This window comes from Somniosus microcephalus, chromosome 26, assembly GCF_052327205.1.
Source record: "Somniosus microcephalus isolate GS21.2 chromosome 26, FLI_Smic_1.0, whole genome shotgun sequence".
Classification (NCBI taxonomy): domain Eukaryota; kingdom Metazoa; phylum Chordata; class Chondrichthyes; order Squaliformes; family Somniosidae; genus Somniosus; species Somniosus microcephalus.
The window spans coordinates 50,598,926-50,613,391 of NC_141012.1; positions in this window are offsets into that span (position 1 = coordinate 50,598,926).

The window sequence follows — 14,466 nt, forward strand, 5'->3', positions numbered from 1 at the left end:
TCCCCTGGGAGCTGCACCGTTCTTTCTACCCGGGCGAATGGGCTACCATCACTGAGTCCCATGGCCTCCAATATCTCATTCTTGAGACCCTCATAATCTCTCTGCCCCCTTTTGTACTCACCAGGTAGGGCCTGGAGGAGATCACCTGCCAGGGAAAACAGCAGCATTTTTGTTTGCTCTGCGTCATCGCAGTCATTGACACAAACTGCCTGCTCTATCTCCCTGAAGTGTAGAGAGGGGTCTCCATTTTTAGTGAGCTTCGGGATGTGGCTAACCATGTCCCTGAGCTGGTGGGTGCCATACGGCACCACAAACTGATTCTGGATGGCCCCTGGGTCATCTTCATCAACGGGCAGACCGTGCCTCCGTTGTCGGAGGGGGTACACTGGTCCTGGTCTCGGCCTATCTAGCGGGGCCTGCTGTGCTTCCTCTACCACCTCATCCTCCACCCCCCTTTGCTGCCAGAGCTCCTGAAAGCTCGGAGCCGTGGGTGGCGGTCGTGGGACCTCTGATTCCCTGACCAGCCTTTTCCTAGGTGTTGCCAGTGGGACGGTTTTATTTGGGTTGCCGGTAAAATCCGACTGACCTGCTTTTGGGCTGATCAGACATATCATCCCCTTTGCCCTCTTTAAAGCCATATTCAAGCTTTCTATCTCTTCCCTACAGGGGCCATGATCTGTTTCCTCAAATCCTTGCTCGCAGGCCAGCTTATATGCTGCCTTTACCTCCCTGACCTTTTCCTCCTGCTCTTTTACTTCTTGTATGAGGTGGGCATTCTCCTCCCGCACCCTCATCTGATTGCCCTTGGCCTCTGCAACTCGGCACTTCAGGTACTCTAATTCGTACCTCGTGTGGCTTTTGCCCTCACCAGCTGGTCTACCAGGCGCTCCATCTTGGCTTGGTATTGTTCAACCTCCCTTTCCCTATCCCAACTCTCTGCTCTAGATTCCCTGAGCCTGCGGGTAACTTCCCCAAGCCTGCGGGCACCTAACCACAAACAGACCAGTGGGATAAAAAGAAAAACCATAACTGCTGCTCTGTCTAGACCCAAACCACCATCTGCTACATCGCATACCGTTGCCGACGGTCCTGCCGCGGTCGCCATTTTGTAGGAATTAATGGGGATGGGGTTATTGCCTCTGGCCAGTCAGAAGTCTCTGAGCTGCTCCAGAGCCCCGTGCAGTTTCAAATCGCTCCCCTTTCCTGGTTCTGACCGCCGGACTTATTCAGCAGTGATGTAGACAAAACGAGACTCATGGTTGGGTGCAAAACAGACCAGTATTTATTGAAATAAAAAAAGAAATAAATTAAAAATAATCAATACAGCACTCCTATGCTTAATACAAAACTTTTACTTAACACAGTACACTTATTGTCTACTACAGCACTCTTTTGCTTAGTACACCACTTTTACTTAGTACAATACACTTTTACTTAATAGGGGAGGAGAAAACAGACACATTGAGGGAAAATCGACTAAAATTACCATTTTAACAAAATCCCCTTAATTCCCACCCCAAAATACCTATCTAAGTTGCCTTGTAATGGGTCAGAAAATCTATGCTCACCAGAGAACGCCTGCTCCGTGCCCTTGTGGTCTTAGATTCTTCACCACCCTGAAATGGAGATACCCCAGTGTTTAAAAGTAACTGCTGGTATCCCACTCCTTTGGGCGGGCTGTTGAGTTGTTCTTCCTTGCAGGCAGAGCACGGAGGCGAGGTGGCAGAGAGAGAGATGGCTTCCTGAGAAGCTATCTTTATACCCCATTTGGAGCTGAAATCTTCGCGCCCAAATCGGGATGTATCTGGGCTAAACAAAAGGGATCCAAACTGTCCCCATTGACTGTGATGGGGTTTGGATGAATTACCCATTCGTTTAAACTGGGTTGAATAAAGCTGTCTCAGTTTGAAAAAAACATGTCTGTTTCCTTAATTGCTGGGTAAACAGCCCTTGGATGTTAGTGTAAACAAAGCCATTGTCCTGTGGTCAGTGCAACCGCAATTGATTGACAGCTTTAAGTGGTTAAGCCTTTGTGTCAACATTGTAGACTTCCTGCAAACAAACATCGATTGTCCTGCGGTGAAACTCCCTAAACTGCATTTGATTGACAGTTTAAATACCTCATTGCTTCAGAGGCTGGGGTTTTTTTCTAAATCCTTTGTCAGCCATCTTTGATTTTCCTTTCCATATGTACACAGGCTTTTGTCACGAGGCCGGACAAACATCTTTGATTTTCCTTTTTCACAGACACACAGGTTGACTTTCAAGCCCTTTTTATCAGCCCGTGCTTTTAAGAAAGACTGTCTTTTGTCTTCTGCCATGAGGTCTGATGGCCATTTTGATGCCCTGGATTTTTAAAGGTATATTCTACCCAGGTTATCTTTAATCAAAAATATAATCTTCAGGGCTATAGAGATTTCTGAAATTCTTGCGAAATCCTACAGGCCTGATAATCTACATCCTAGGGTACTTAAGCAAGTGGCCCTAGAAATAATAGATGCATTGCTGGTCATCTTCCAAAATTTGATAGACTCTGGAACAGTTCCCATGGATTGGAGGGTAGCTAATGTTACCCCACTGTTCAAAAAAGGTGGTAGAGAGAAAATGGGTAAGCCTGACATCGGTAGTGGGGAAAATGCTAGAGTCCATTATAAAAGATGTAATAGCAGAGCAGTTGGAAAACAGTGACAGGATCGGACAAAGTCAACATGGGTTTACAAAAGGTAAATCGTGCTTGACTAATCTACTGGAATTTTTTGAGGCTGTAACTGGTAGAATAGATAAGGGAGAACCAGTGGATGTGATGTATTTGGACTTTCAGAAGGCTTTCGATAAGGTCCCGCATAAGAGAACAGCATGTAAAGTTAAGGCACATGGGATTGGGGGCAAGGTACTGACTTGGATAAAGAACTGGTTGGCAGACAGGAAGCAAAGAGTTGGAATAAACGGGTCTTTTTCCGAGTGGCAGGGAGTGACTAGTGGGGTACCGCATGGATCGGTCCTAGGACCCCAGCTATTCACAATATATATAAATGATCTAGATGAGGGAACTAGATGTAATATCTCCAAGTTTGCAGATGACACAAAGTTGGGTGGGCGTGTGTGCTGTGAGGAGGACGCAGAGAAACTCCAGTATGATTTGGACAGGTTGGGTGATTGGGCAGAAGCATGGCAGATGCAGTATAATCTGGATAAATGCGAGGTTATCCACTTAGCTGGCAAAAACAGGAAGACAGATTATTATCTGAACGGCAATAGATTGGGAGAAGGGGAAGTGCAAAGAGACCTGGGTGTCCTTGTGCACCAGTCACTGAAGGTAAGCATGCAGGTGCAGCAGGCGGTTAAGAAGGCAAATGGTATGTTGGCCTTCATAGCGAGAGGGTTTGAGTACAGGAACAAGGATGTCTTGCTGCAGTTGTACAGGGTCTTGGTGCGACCACACCTGGAGTATTCTGTGCAGTTTTGGTCGCCTTATCTGAGGAAGGATGTTCTTGCCATGGAGGGAGTTCAGCGAAGATTCACCAGACTGATACCTGGGATGGCAGGAATGATGTATGAGGAGAGATTGGGTCAATTGGGCTTATACTCGCTGGAGTTTAGAAGAATGAGAGGGGATCTCATTGAAACTTATAAAATTCTAACAGGACTGGACAGACTAGATGTAGGAAGGATGTTCCCGATGGCCGGGGAGTCCAGAACCAGGGGTCACAGTCTAAGGATAAGGGGTAAGCCATTTAGGACAGAGATGAGGAGGAATTTCTTCACCCAGAGAGTGGTGAACCTGTGGAATTCTCTACCACAGAAGGCAGTGGAGGCCAATTCATTAAATATATTCAAGAAGGAGTTGGATATATTTCTTAAGGCTAAAGAGACCAAGGGATATGGGGAGTAGGCAGGGAAAGGGTACTGAATTTGAATGATCAGCCATGATCTCATTTAATGGCGGAGCAGGCTCGAGAGGCCGAATGGCCTACTCCTGCTCCTATCTTCTATGGTTCTATTAATGTGGCATTAATTGGTACAAAACACTCTGCAGCCTATGGGATCGTTGGTGTGGGACATAGACGAATCAGGCTGGAGACGGAGGGGCTTTACTCTAGAGCTGTGGTTGCTTGGTTGCCTCTTGACCTGGTTATTCTGTCGATTCAATCCCCTTCCCTGTAACTTATTCCACAACCCCATAAGCTACATTTTCCATTGTTTACTGTCCGATTTGGGGTGATTTTTTGGTGGGCTTTGGGGAGGGGGGGAAATTCAGGTCGGGATCCATTCTGACGGAGCCCCACTGGTTACAGATATACTTTGGGTTTTCCACTGAGGTAGCGGCAGATGCTGGATACTCCTTCCAGATATGGGCTGGAACATTTAACAAAGGCACTAATCAACACATCCAGCTGTTTCTTGAATGATCAATATTGGCTTTGTTGCTCTACTGCCGTTGGATATCCCACTCCTGGACTTCAGCACAAAATCCGGGATGACACTCCAGTACAGTACTGAGGGAGTGCTGCACTGTCAGAGCTGCCGTCTTTCGGATGAGACGTTAAACTGAGGCCCCGTCTGCTCTCTCAGGTGGTTGTAAAAGATCCCATGGCACTATTTTGAAGAAGAGCAGGGGAGTTATTCACAGTGTCCTGGCCAATACTTATCCCTGAAACAATATCATTAAAAACATATTATCTTGTCATTCTCAAATTGCTGTTCATGGGAGCTTGCTGTGTGCAAATCGGTTGTCACATTTCCTATATTACAACAGTGACTCCACTTCAGAAGCAATTCATTGGCTGTGAAGCGCTTTGGGACTTCCTGAGGTGGTGAAAGATGCTATATAGGGTGCTATATAAATGTAAGGGCCTAGAAATTCAGTATAGCCACGTTTGGGGCGCTACAGCCGGGCGGCCGCTAAAGTTTGCGCCCGGCGCAACTTCGCGCCACCTTCGCCGATATTCAGTGGCATCGCCCCAAGAGGTTGCTGCTGCGCTAAAGCAGGCAATGCACGACTATCATTAGACGCTAAGCCGGCGATCCGGGGCGCTAACACCGAGGACGGGCGCAGCGCAGGTGCAGCGAGTTGCTCAATGAAGGCAGACACGCTGGCGCCGGTCAGCTCTTAAAGGGGAAGGGTCGACTTGTTTGGCTGCCATGCCCTGCACACTGCAGCCCTGAAGCAAGGCCTGACCATTGCTGGTTCATCAGTTCTACGCCCTCAACCATGGGGAAGCCCGCTATTCTTCCAAAGCCGATTGCACGCTCTTGCTGCTTGTCCAGGGTCATAGGGAAGGAGATGTACTGACGTCTCCTTCTGAAAAGGGCATTGTTCACCTGGCGGATGCAGCAATGTACCGCGAACTGGGAGATGTTGGCAATGTCCCCAGTAGCGGATTGGAAGGAGCCAGTGACATCGAAGTTGAGAGCCACCGTCACCTTCACTGCCACTGACAGAGACGTCCTGCTCCTCAGATGTGGCTGCAGATCTCTGTGAAGCAGGTGGCAGATCTCAGTGACCACCTCCCTTCTGAATCGCATCCTCCAAACACACTGCTCCTCAGACATGTTCAGATATGAGAACTGCTGGCGGTATACCCTGGGTGGGTAAGGCCTCCTGTGCCGACGCCTGTTGGCCAATCTCCGTCTGGCCATGACTGGCACTCTCTCACGGCGTCTCTGATCCCTTTGAATGCAATGCAGAAAGCCAACGTTTCCACCCATTGCAGCCCCCATTATATGTGGCGACTCAAGGCTATGGCACTGAAAGTGAAGTCCAAGTGCAAAGCTCTGGCCTGAAGCCACAAGTACCTGTGCAAGCGCAGAGTCAAAGCAGAAAGCTCTCTGCCTTTGTCTCTCTCCAAATATCCGTCTCTCACACAGAGGGATTGGCACAAAATGGCTGCCACATACTGCAGGAGGAGTCCCCTTTAAATAGCACCCCCCGCGCCCCGCAGCGACTGGGAACCGTTCCCTTCTACCAGTCGCTGGGGGCGCCAGGCGCAAAGAAGGGCGGTGCCACTGAATTTCCGGTTCGGGGCGCACAAAGGGCGTTGCACGATGAAATGACGTCAGGATCTGCGCGCGCAGCTGAGCGCGCGCAAAGGCTTTGCGCCGCCGCTAAATCTTTACTGAAGTTGGGGAGAGGCGCAGATCGTGCTGCGCCCAGCCGCTAGCCGCCTAGCGCCCCACATCTCCTCCTCCTAAGGCACTAGCGGTTGGTGCAAACAACTGAATTTCTAGGCCATGATCTTTCTTTGTTATATGTTGAACCTTGAGTCTACTGACACCACGAGACATCTTGTAACTTCATCCTTAGCTACTCCTGATTGAGCTGAGGGGTTGATAGGGTTAGCGTTTCCGTTAGGATGAGCTGGTATCTCCAGCGGAATTCACCTGTAATAGACCAGACCAGCGCAAAAGGTGGAGGAATTTCCAGTGCAAGTTACATCCAGCGCAGATCGAGTTTCCGCGATCATTTGCGCTGGTTTAAAAAGCATCGCGCTGGAAGCCCCCGGAACTGGCCACAGCCCCAGATCGAATGAATCAGTTTCTGCTGATTGTGCCTGTTTGCAGGCCTTCGAGGAGGCTCTAAAAATTATGCTTTTTTTTAGGCATAAGGCCACAAACAGGCACCTTTTAAAATCTTTTAAGTATTATTCTTTTTAATTCACTAAGAACCTGACTATGAAACTGGTAAACAGTTCTGTATAATTTTTTTAAGTCATTTTCAGTTATTTAAAATCGGGTTGCTCACAGGTGGACGCTGATTAAAAATGCTTCTTTTTTGTGATAAACCCATTTTCATAGAAACATGGAAGATAGGAGCAGGAGGAGGCCATTCGGCCCCTCGAGCCTGCTCCGCCATTCAATGAGATCATGGCTGATCATCCAAATTCAGTACCCTGTCCCTGCCTTCTCCCCATACCCCTTGATCCCCTTAGCATTAAGAAATATATCTAACTCCTTCTTGAACATATTTAATGAATTTGCCTCAACTGCCTTCTGTGGTAGAGAATTCCACAAGTTCACCACTCTCTGGGTGAAGAAATTCCTCCTCATCTCTGTCCTAAATGGCTTACCCCTTATCCTTAGACTGTGACCCCTGGTTCTGGACTCCCCCGCCATCGGGAACATCCTTCCTGCATCCAGACTGTTTAGTCCTGTTAGAATTTTATAAGTTTCAATGAGATCCCCTCTCATTCTTCTAAACGCTAGCGAATATAAGCCTAATCGACCCAATCTCTCTTCCTACGTCAATCCTGCCACCCCAGGTATCAGTCTGGTGAATCTTCGCTGCACTCCCTCCATGGCAAGAACATCCTTCCTCAGATAAGGCGACGAAAACTGCACACGCTATTCAAGGTGCGGTCTCACCAAGGCCCTGTACAACTGCAGCAAGACATCCTTGCTCCTGTACTCAAATCCTCTCGCTATGAAGGCCAGCATACCATTTGCCTTCTTAACTGCCTGCTGCACCTGCATGCTCACCTTCAGCGACTGGTGCACAAGGACACCCAGGTCTCGTTGCACTTCCCCTTTTCCCAATCTATTGCCATTCAGATAATAATCTGCCTTCCTGCTTTTGCCACCAAAGTGGATAACCTCGCATTTATCCACATGATACTGCATCTGCCATACTTCTGCCCAATCGCCCATCCTGTCCAAATCGTACTGGAGTTTCTCGGCATCCTCCTCACAGCACACACACCCACCCAGCTTTGTGTCGTCTGCAAACTGCATTATTAAAACTACACCAGGTTACCACTCTTAAATATATCAAGCAATATATTTTAATGCAAGAGGAACAGTGCCCATGGATTGGAGGGTAGCTAACGTTACCCCACTATTCAAAAAGGGGGGTAGGGAAAAAGCAGGTAATTACAGACCTGTAAGCCTTACATCAGTTGTGGGCAAAATGCTGGAGTCCATCATTAAGGATGAAATAGCGGAGCACTTAGCAAATGGGGACAGGATAGGACAGAGTCAACATGGATTTACAAAGGGTAAATCGTGCTTGACTAATCTATTGGAATTTTTTGAGGGAGTAACTGGTAGAATAGATGGGGGAGAGCCAGTAGATGTGGTGTACCTGGACTTCCAAAAGGCCTTCGATAAGGTCCCACATAAAAGATTAGCATGGAAAATTGAGGCTCATGGGATAAAGGGGAAAGTATTGGCGTGGATAGGGAACTGGCTGTCAGATAGAAAACAGAGAGTTGGAATAAACGGCTCATTTTCTGAATGGCAGGCAGTAACAAGTGGGGTACCACAGGGATCTGTCCTGGGCCCCCAGCTGTTCACAATTTACATTAATGACCTGGATCAGGGAGTCGGATGCAGCATTTCCAAATTTGCAGACGACACTAAACTAGGAGGGGGGGTGGGCTCAGAGGAAGAGACCAGGAAGCTCCAGAGCGATTTGGACAGACTGGGCGATTGGGCGGATAAATGGCAGATGCACTATAATGTGGACAAGTGCGAAGTTATCCACCTTGGGTGCAGGAACGGGAGGGCAAATTATTATTTAAATGGCAATAGATTGGGAGAGGGGGAAGTACAGAGAGACCTGGGTGTTCTTGTACACCAGTCACTGAAGGCGAGCATGCAGGTGCAACAGGCGGTCAAGAAGGCAAACGGTATGCTGGCCTTCATAGCAAAAGGGTTAGAATACAGGAACAGGGATACCTTGCTGCAGCTGTACAGGGCACTGGTGAGACCACACCTCGAGTACTGTGTACAGTTTTGGTCGCCTCATCTGAGGAAGGATGTTCTTGCCATGGAGGGGGTGCAGCGGCGATTCACCAGGCTGATACCAGGAATGGCGGGAATGACCTATGAGGAGAGACTATGTAGTTTAGGGATGTACACACTGGAGTTTAGAAGATTGAGAGGGGACCTCATAGAAGTGTATAAAATTCTGACAGGTCTAGACAGACTGGATGCAGAAGGAATGTTTCCCTTGGCGGGTGAGAACAGAACTAGAGGACATAATTTAAGGATAAGGGCTAAACCATTTAGGACAGAGATGAGGGGGAATTTCTTCACTCAGAGAGTGGTGAACCTGTGGAACTCATTGCCACAGAGGGCAGTGTACGCCAGCTCATTAAATATATTTAAGAGGGAATTAGATATATTTCTACGGGCAAAAGGGGTTAAGGGTTACGGAGAGAAGGCGGGGACGGGATACTGAATTAAAGGATCAGCCATGATCTCATTGAATGGCGGAGCAGGCACGAAGGGCCGAATGGCCTACTCCTGCTCCTATCTTCTATGTATCTATGTATCTATGAAAAAAATAAACAAGTATGCTCTAAAAGATGACAAAACAGGTACAGTCTGGCTTCTTTTGCCTATAAAAGAATGGAATCAATTATCAAGCGTAACTTTGGGATTATTGGTACAATAAAAATATAGTGAAGAACATGGATTCAGAACAACCTTTTCAACTGCTTTGGGTGCGAGATGTCCAAGGGGACAGTATGAGCCCTGTGATCAATGTTCCCTTTCAGCGCCCTGGAGCTCCCGTGCAGCTGATGAGCCGGCATTTAAATAGAAAAAACGCGCATGCGCAGAGTTTTGATTGGGCCGCGCGGCCCGTTAAAGAGGCTGCGCCACCCAAACAAATACTACAGGGAACATTGCCTATGACATCCAGTTCTGGGTGAGCAGTAATGTTCTCCAATTAAATATTGGGAAGACCGAAGCCATTGTTTTCGGTCCCCGTCACGAACTCCGTTCCCTAGCCACTGACTCCATCCCTCTCCCTAACATCTGTCTGAGGCTGAACCACACTGTTCACTACCTTGGTGTCATATTTGACCCTGAAATGAGCTTCCGACCACATATCCGCAGCATAACAAAGACGGCCTATTTCCATCTCCTTAATATCGCCCTTCTCTGCCCCGCCTCAGCTCATCTGCTGCTGAAACCCTCATCCATGCCTTTGTTACCTCTAGACTTGACTATTCCAACGCACTCAGGAATGGCCTCCCACATTCTACCCTATGTAAATTTGAGGTAACACAAAACTCGACTGCCCGTGTCCTAACCCGCACCAAGTCCTGTTCGCCCATCACCCTTGTTCTCGCAGACCTACATTGCCTCCCAGTTAAGCAATGCCTCGATTTCAGAATTCTCGTCCTTGTTTTCAAATCCTAATGGCCTTGTCCCTCCCTATCTCTGTAATCTCCTTCAGCCCCACAACCCCCTGAGATATCTGTGCTCCTCTAATTCTGTCCTCTTGAGCATCGCTGATTATAATCGCTCAAACTTTGGTGGCCGTGCCTTCAGCTGCCTGGGCCCTAAGCTCTGGAATTCCCTGCCTAAACCTCTCCGCCTCGCTACCGCTCTTTCCTCCTTTAAGATGCTCCTTAAAACCTACCTCCCTGCCCTAATTTATCCTTATGTGGCTCGGTGTCAAATTTTTTGTCTTAAAATACTCCTGTGCAGCGCCTTGGGATGTTTTACTACGTTAAAGGCGCTATCTAAATACAAGTTGTTGTTGTTGTTGTTGATGTTATGTATCGTGCTTCCATAAGGCATTTGATAAAGTTCCATATGAGAGGTTACTAATTAAACTCAACGCTGTGGCGATTCAGGGTAAACCATGGGAATGAGTAAGAAACTGGCTGAAGCATTGGAAGCAACAAGTGTTGTTCACAGGAGTTGTGTCAGGGTGGGATGAATTAGTGAGTGGGGTGCCCAGGGCTCAGTGTTGGGACCACTACTGTTTCTGATTTAACTAAATGAATTGAAGGCCCTGATTTTAACTCCGGGTGGGTTTTGAGCTAGTGGATAGTGAGCCCGCTGCTCCAGAAATCAGGCTCAGGTTATTTTAACTCCCGGAGCTTATTTAAATCCCACCAACTGACCTCCCACCCAGGATGGGCAGAAAGTCAGCAGGGAGCAATGGAAAATCACATGGCCCAGATATCACCCGCTGACACAAGGTAGGAGGCGGGATCGGCCACCTTGCGAGGGTCTCGCATTCAGGAAAGTGGGGGGGAAGGTCTGCGGCCAGGAGGCCTGCTCCTTTTGGCCCTACGAGGAAAGGAAAATACACAGAGCTGTCTGGGAATCTTCTAGCCATGGCTCCTCTTCCCGCTGTCTTAACCCGGCAGGAACGCGACACTGGGCTTCCTCGCCCAGACCACCAGCTTAACGTAGTCGGATCCCAGTGGCATCACTGGGATCTAACATACGTATGTAAAGAAGGACCTCATTGGCTTTGGGCGGGCCTCCTTGTCACCTGCTCCGTTGTGCAGGTTCAGAACAGTGGGCTCCTGGTGGCTTTCCTGTGCGTAAGTAACCTGGGCAGTTTTAACTGCCCACCCGTACAGTTTCCGCCGGGCGGGTAGGGTAAAAAAAATCATGACGTATGAAGAGAGATTGGGTCGATTAGGCTTATATTCACTAGAGTTTAGAAGAATGAGAGGGGATCTCATTGAAACTTATAAAATTCTAACAGGACTAGTCAGACTGGATGCAGGAAGGATGTTCCCGATGGAGTGGGAGTCCAGAACCAGGGGTCACAGTCTAAGGATAAGGGGTAAGCCATTTAGAACTGAGATGAGGAAGAGTTTCTTCACCCAGAGAGTGGTGAACCTGCGGAATTCTCTACCACAGAAGGCAGTTGAGGCCAATTCATTAAATATATTCAAGAAGGAGTTAGATATATTTCTTAAGGCTAAAGGGATCAAGGGATATGGGGAGAAAGCAGGGACAGGGTACTGAATTTGCATGATCAGCCATGATCGCATTAAATGGCGGAACAGGCTCTAGGGGCCGAATGGCCTACTCCTGCTCCTATCTTCTATGAGATGAGGAATGAGATAAGTGCATTGAAAATAAAAAAGGGATATATTAAATAAACTAATCAATCTCAAAGAGGATAAAAGCCCTTGGTCTGGATGGATTGCATCCCCACATTTTAAAAGAATCTAGAGAAGAGATAACAGAGGCATTACTACCCATATTTAATAATTCATTGGAAAAAAGTGTAGTGCCAGAGGACTGGCAGACAGCTAATGTAATACCGATATTTAAGAACATGTCCAGGGAATTATAGATCAGTCAGCTTAACATCAGTGCTAGGAAAAATAATGGAATCCCTACTAAAGGAGTAAACAGAAGAACATCTAGAAACAAAAAGTATAATAATGAATAGCCAGCATGGATTTCAAAAGGGAAAATCTTGCTTGACCAAGCTTATTGAATTTTTTGAAGAGGTAACAGAGAGAGTAGACAAGGGTAATGCAGTAGATGTAATTTATCTAGATTTTCAAAAGGCCTTCGATAAGGTGCCCCATAATAGACTGATGAATAAGGTCAGGGAATGCGGAGTCAGGGGACAAGTAGCAGAATGGATTGCTGGCTGGCTTCAAGACAGAAAGCAGAGAGTGAAAGTAAAGGGTAGCTATTCACAGTGGCAGAAGGTGGGTAGTGGTGTTCCACAAGGATCAGTGTTGGGATCACTGCTGTTCACAATTTATATTAACGATTTAGACTTTGAAAGCAAAAACACAATTTCTAAATTTTCGGATGACACCAAATTGGGGGGATAGTCAATACTGAGGAGGACTGCAACAAATTACAGGAGGACATTAATAAACATGCAGAATGGGCAAATAATTGGCAAATGAAGTTCAACACAGATAAATGTGAGGTATTACATTTTGGTGGGAAGAATAGGGAGGTCACTTATCACTTGGAGGGTGCGAGTCTAGGTGGGGTAGAGGAACAAAGGGATCTCGGAGTACAAATACACAAATCACTAAAAGTTGCGCCACAGGTTAGCAAGGCCGTAAAAAAAGCAAACCAAGCACTAGGGTTTATTTCTAGAGGAAAAAAATTTAAAAGTAGGGAAGTTATGCTAAACCTGTATCGAACCTTGGTTAGACCACACTTGGAGCACTGTGTGCAGTTCTGGTCGTCATATTTTAATAAGGATATAGAGGCACTGGAGAGGGTGCAGAGAAGATTTACAAGGGTGATATCAGAAATGCGAGGGTATACATATCAGGAAAGGATGAACAGGCTGGGTTGCTTTTCTCTTGAAAAAAGAAGGCTAAGGGGTGACCTAATCAAGGTCTTTAAAATTATGAAAGGTTTTGATAAAGTGGATACAGAGAGAGAGTGTTTCCACTTGTGTGGAGGAGCATATAAGATAGTCACCAAGAAATCCAACAGGGAATTCAGAAGAAACTTATTTACCCCGAGAATGGTGAGAATGTGGAACTCGCTACCACAGGGAGTGGTTGTAGCGAATAGTATAGATGCATTTAAGGGGAGGCTAGGTAAGCATATGAGGGAGAAGGGAATAGAGGGTTATACTGATAGAGTTAGATGAGGAAAGACGGGAGGAGGCTCGTGTGGAGCATAAACGGCGGCATGGACTGGTTGGGCCGAATGGCCTGTTTCTGTGCCGTATATCCTGGCCCAGAAATTAGGTTCGGGGGCTTGCCGCGCGTGCAAGCCCCCGATGTGCACTTACCCGGCACGCCGGCCGTTCTGCTCCCGGGACGCGTGGAATTCCTTTTTTCAGATGATGACTCCCGGGCTGCGTCTGACGTCACGCCGCCCAGGAGTGCAGCCAGCACGAAGCGTCCAGCGCGGAGTGTAAGTGAGACACGCCCCGTGAGGTCTCATTACCATAGGACACGCCCCCAATCTTTCTCACAAGCTACAAAGCATTTTTACATGCTGAGCAGCATTTTAAATAGGTTCTTTGTATTTTTATGAATCTTTTGGTAACTTTTAAAAACTGTTAAATACTTTTACATTATTTTGAAGAATCTGAAGTAGTTTTAAACAGAATTAAAGCAATTTAAAGAGTTTTAAAAGCCCTGAAAGCATTTTTTTCATTCAATTTATTTAATTAGCAACGTGAAATGGCTGGAATGAGCACAATTCACGTCATTAAAAGAATTCACAATTGAACTGATGATGACCTCAGCAATCTCCTCAACGAGGTGGAGGCGCAGCACCTGCGCATCATTGGGAATGAGAACTCCAAGGCGCCGCGAAAAGGACAGATGATAGCTTGGTCTTTCAAGTGGCAGCATAGGGCTCCAGTCACGGGGAGGGAAAAGGCGCAGGAAACGTATGGGTGTCACCTTTTGCGTGGAGTGGGCCTTTGGCGTAGCGGTAAGCATCCCCGCCGCTGGGCCAGAAGGAGTAGGGTTTCGAACCCCGCTCCAGACAGTCCCGGCAAGTGGAGTGGGAGCTCCGACTATAAACTCTGGGTGGACATCCAGCGGGATACTTGCGTCCGTGGGTGTGGGTGGCCCCCAGCCCCTCGTATGGGTTGTGGGAGCCTGTAAAACCCTCCCGCCATAGGAGTAACCACCCTAATGGCTGGTATGAAGATGGTTACGGTCATGGAAGGAGCGTTAATGTGGCCAGAAATCCTTCCACCACTTCATACAGTTCCCCAAAGGGAACAGTGTGAGGACACGTACGACGACGACCTCTTGCGCA